This window comes from Puntigrus tetrazona, unplaced genomic scaffold (assembly GCF_018831695.1).
Source record: "Puntigrus tetrazona isolate hp1 unplaced genomic scaffold, ASM1883169v1 S000000513, whole genome shotgun sequence".
Classification (NCBI taxonomy): domain Eukaryota; kingdom Metazoa; phylum Chordata; class Actinopteri; order Cypriniformes; family Cyprinidae; genus Puntigrus; species Puntigrus tetrazona.
The window spans coordinates 1,330,489-1,336,488 of record NW_025048150.1 but is presented as its reverse complement, the minus strand read 5'-3'; positions in this window follow the sequence as shown (position 1 = coordinate 1,336,488).

Sequence of the window (6,000 nt, the reverse complement as noted above, 5' to 3'; positions counted from 1 at the left end):
TATAACTCGCAACTGTGTTATGTGTCGCAACTGTGAGTTGATTTTTTGAATGACTTAACTGTTCTAATTGAACTTTGGCCTAATCCTGTCTTAGTCTAAGCCCTGTCTGTAAAACCGGCCTTCAGTATCGCTGATTCAATGCAGCTCTAGTCAGAAAGTCAGCAAGATCCGGTCCGGATTTAATCTGGTCTAAACGCTGTGATCTGCTGACATTTTGAGACGTCTTGAAGGTTTTTGCAGAGGCGTGATTTTTCACTTCACGTCCGATGCCACGCACCAGTCTGAAACAGAGTTTCACTTCTCTGCATTTGTGACCCACCTCCTACTGACCCCAAAATCTCATTTCTAGCGTTTGAAGTTAAAACTGGACTGCTTTTTCCACTCGAGGTCACGTCGAGCGTCTTAAAACGCTTTGTGCTGCGTTTCGAACCAGTGTTTTAGATCCCGGGGGCGCAGGCGGATAAAACAATATTGTGTGATTGCCATAAAACTATAATGAAGTATAAAGACTCCGCAGAGCTGCAGTATTTTAACACGTAAGTAACTGTATAATCGTATGTGAGCTTTATAAATCAGTGTTAGGCCGTCGTGACAGGCAGTGATTGATAAACGCTGCATATTCATGATCTGATGATTTATGGGGCTTTTGTGTGATGCAATTAGCAAACGAAATGAAACGAGCTTCATGTGATGAGCTACAACATACCAGAAACCTACAATCTAGTGAATATTCATCATCCGTCCTAAAATCTAGCGAGTCGCCTACCTAGGGCTTGCTATTAACAAAATATTGCGGATTGCACAATTGGCTGCCTTTCAGTTGTATTTCAAAGGAATCGATAAACAGGAAGTTGAATTGAAACGACAGGAAGAGGAATTAACTCAACTGCATTTCGAAGAAATTCAACAAAAGTAATGCATTCTGGGAAATGTATTAAATATGAGATCCATCTCTATGGCTGCGAGGACATCGAACCTTCGAGGTTGCTTATTAAAACTTTATTAAATTATGGCTTTTCTTATGGGAATTCATGTTAAGTGCAATTTATTTATTAAATAAGTAAAATAGTAAAAAATGCAGTTTAACTGTAGGTTACAATAATAATAAACTCAAAAATTATAAATAAATAAATAAATAAATAAATATATATATATATATATATATATATATATATATATATATATATATATATATATAATTAGTTTTATTATTTTTTAATTGTTTTTAATTCACACAATTTTAAGTGAATGTATTAAATATAATAAAAAAAGTGAATAAAACATATAAACTTATGTGACTTAAAAATCAAACAATTAAGTTGGCAACGCTGCTTTTCTAGTTAATTCTACTTTATTTATGGCGCACAAACAATTGATTTAATTTTTCAAATTAACCTCGCTTTTTTTTTTGGTCTATTTACATACACAAGTGTATTTTCATCCACGCACGTCTTATTTGATTTGACTATCTCTGTGTTGTCGTCTCTCCGCAACTCCAAGACGTAATTCTTCGCGTGCGCGATATAATTCATGTTCAGGAACAGGAGTTTTAAAAGGTAATAAGACGTTGTTTTTTCGCGAGAGTTATCGGCAACGCAACTCTCACACGCCAGCATTTCGTCGAGTTTTTTGAATCGCTCCGTTCCATTAAGAAAGGACCGTTCGGCCAAATTAGCGAACCGACGGGCCTAATTCGTCAAGTCAGGCGCATTTACACGAGGTCAAATTCGCTCGTTTCTCAGCCGACGACTTTCATTTCCGCGACGGGAGAAAATTCCAGTCTCAAAAAGGCGAAAACGCAGAACGTCGCCTCATCTGGCCTCCAATCTGTTTCCCTTCACATCCAATGTCTTTTACGAGAAATCTCCGAAACAGAAATGATCTGGGGGAGCAATAATGTCCAGCACTAATTTAATACCTTATTACCATAAGCCTAGCGCGATGCATGCATAATAAATTTGTTGTATCGCGCAAGGCTCAGGCATACGCTTGGAACAGGATTGCGGGTCCTGAGACAGCAAGCCCCATTTGCATGATATGATGTGAGAGTTGAATGAATTGGAGGATTATGGGAAACACTGCCTCCCTGCCCAGGCTCATTGTACTGAAGAGAAGTATCACATACCCACAGATGGTTCGCAATTTGGAACAAACCAAAGAGAAAAGCATGCAAAAGAGAGGGAGAAAATGTGCACGCTTTAAAAAAAGAGGAAGGAGAGGGGAAACGAGGGGAAAACATCAAAGACTGCATTTTTAATTTAGTTTTTTCCGAGCGCGGGGCCACTATCTGCCGGATTTTCTTTTTAATTCAAGAGGAAATGTAGTTTTACTTAAAGCGCGGCTTCTTAAAGTAGACTCGGCGTCGTTAGCTGCGTTAGTTCTGCCCGAGACGTTTAAGGAAAGGCTTATTTAGACCGTCAAAAAGTCTGATGGTATAAATATATAGAGAGGAGTCACTTTTTGAAACATTTTATCCTGCGGTTTAGATGAACGCGTTTATACTTCACGACGGTTTCATGAAGGTTCGTTTAGGACTTCTTTTGAGACCAAGTAAAGAAATGTGAGGAACAAACAGACAGCATGTGCTTTCTAAACGCCAGCGTGGGAAAAGATGGGACGGATTTTCTTTACTTTTGCTTTACTTTTTGCAAATACTGGACTGTGGACGTACTTTTACTGCACCTTCGAGTCACGTTGTGCTCAATAAACAAATAAAAATACAACAATTATCTGTCAGTGGTGCTTCATTAAGAAGGAAAAAGGGGTTCTTTTTTTACTTCGCTGACAGATATTTGAAGGCGTGTCATTTTTTTTCTTTTAAATTTGCATTTTTATGAGTCGTTTGACTTTGACGGCAATAAAGGGTTATTCATCAGTTATTGAAATGTCTTATTCTCGCAGGGGCCTGATAGAAATCGCGTTTATCGGTTGCTGATGGACTTTAAGCGTACTTGGTATGAAATAAATATAATAAAATTATGCGGTCAAATGATTAATCGTGATTAATTGCGTCCAAAAAAATACTATGTGCATTCATGTATATATAAATACATACACATGCATGTATATATTTAAGAAAAATATTTTGTTTATATATTAAAAATAATATATATATATATATATATATATATATATATATATATATATATATATATATATATATATATATTATATTAATATAAATATACATGTCAATATATGTACAGTAAATATAAATATATATATATATATATATATATATATATACATATTATGTAAAATAATTTGTTTAACAGCACTCATTTAAAATAAATTATATATATAAATATATATATATATATATATATATATATATATATATATATATATATATATATATATATATATATATATATATATATATATATATATATATTATTTATTTATTTATTTATTTTTAAATCTGGGTAGTATTTTTTTTTTCCTTACTTTATATTTATAAAAAGAGCAAAAACGTTTTCGTGCCACATGCCACCTTTTGTTCTCAGAAAACAAGAACTCACATCTTCAGTTTGCATCTTGATGTATGCGTAGATATTTTTACTGGAAGCTTTTTTATTTTTATGTTTTGCAGGGCATGCAACATTTAATGCCGTAACTTTCTTCTCCGATTTCAGGCCTTCATTTGAGGAAGGACACCCCCACAAACATTTCAGCAACTAGCAAAACATGCACGCATAAATAGGAAGAAAGCGTATAAAGTGCTGTTTTAGATGGAGTTTAGCAAAGCTACAGTTGTTTCTTTGATGCTGCGGTGTTAGCTGAGCTCTGAGTTCATAATGAAACTTTCTATTTGTTAACCACACCTTCTGCAGGTCTTACAGACATTAAAAGCAGCGGTGATATTTCTTGCATCATTTAGTTCACACCTCAGCGCTGTTCGGGCCTAAAAAAGAAATCACATGCCCGTTTGGTTTTCACACTTGACATATTTTGACATGCTCATCGTCTGCTAATTTCAGTTTCAGGTGTCAGGGCTGTTGCATGACAAAAACAAGATGCTGACATGTTTTGATTTGTTAAAGCTTAACATTTGTTTGTTGCATGTTAAACACCCGTTGCAACGAACGTAAATAGAGTCACAAGTCTACTTTGGCCCATAGAACTCGTTTTCATATACATATGCACAGCAAAATATCAAAATCTTGAATTAATTATTTGAAAATGTACAAAAGCGAGTCGCTGACTTCATGCACAGAGAATATATAGTCGTCTTTTACAAGCCAGACATTTTTTTTTCATATATTATTACATCGCGCAATAAACAGTTTTGAAGAATTTAATCAATTGATCGGTTAGATGTTGCAATATGTGCAATATGAAAATACTGATATAAAGGATGATATAAACAATTGCACAATTTCACAATACAACAAATTACATTAAATATTAAAATTCAATTTAAATAAAAATGCACAAGTTTAAAAATAAATAAGTAAATTAATTTATCAATGAACAATAATTGATCCCATCCAAAATAAAAGTTTGAGTTTATGCAATAAATGTATATGTACTTTTATAAATGCATTTCTACATTTCACATATATATATATATAGTATATATATACATACATACATACATATGTATACATATATATATATATTTATATATATATATATATATATATATATACATTTAAACATTTTATATTATATATAAATATATTTCACATTTTTCTTAAATATATACATGCATGTGTGTGTATTTATACAGTACACATAAATATATTACGTAAACAAAAACTTGCATTTTAGATGCAATTGCTCTGAAATGATCCAAAAAACGAACTCTTTTTAATATCTACGCTCAAACAACAGCGACACAGACAGTGATATACCGATCCCCCCGCCGTCGGCTAACAGCATTTATCATCGTTTCATCGTACAACGAGATGTTGAAACCAGCGAAAGGTCGCTGAACCCACGTGCCACAAATACACAAAACCTTCACATCAAAAAAAAAAAAAAGAAAAGGCACACGGCAAGCACCAAAATGAGGTTAAACGGCTGTCGAAAAACTGCTTTGTTAGCTCATTCGTGAAGTGAAACATGCTAATTGAAGTCGACGGTTGTTTTAACCTTTCTCCTTCGACGTGTCCGAGAGCACGTGAAGCTGGGGGTTTTCCACCGCCGCGGGTTATTAGCATGATGCTAGAGCCGATCGACTCAAGCTGGATGGATTTCTTAAAGGTCATTACGGCCTCCGAACGACCGCCAGTTAAGTTTCAATCTGACGCACGAAGGCTAGATACGAGAGCACCTTTAGCCAGTCGCGTTTCCTTCTCGGAGCTCGGGCGAAAGTTTGGCGGCTCGCCGTTCTGCGTTTTTCGCCAGATCACCTGTGGTTTAAGGCTGGCGTTCGTAACACTTATAAAACTGGTCTCTTATCGCGCTGCGGTATCTTTCTTTGAGGCCGAGCGGCTTCGGGGCTGAGAACTAAAAAAAGAGGAAGCTGTCGCTCAGTTATCACTCTCCATCATCATAATTACCATATGTATACAGTACAATTAAGCCTCTTTCAAGTTTTTCCCACAGTAATCATCCAAACATGTGGCTTCATTTTCTGCAGAAAAATTCAGACATTTGCTCCATTATGCCGCATTGTTCCAGAGGACGAAAACAATGCATGCATTAGCATCGCAATCTGCCTCTTTATTAGGGCTATCTATCTGGCCTCGCTCGTACCTTTTCATGAAAAGAAAGGAATGAAAATAATAAAGTCTTTTCGAAAGTGCCACCGACACGCATTTCTGGGCACAGTTTGGATGCTGAAAGTGCGTGGTGTTTCCCCACACGGAGGTATGAAATATACACACGCGCAAAAAAAAAACATTAAAGCTTAGCAAAAAAAGTGTGCAAAAATATGTACAAAATTTCCATACATGGAAATACAGCCTACAGCGTGTGAAACCTCAACAAAAAGTCCATGGTGTTTCCCGAGCGCAAAAATAATGACATTGTAAGTAAAAACACATATATATA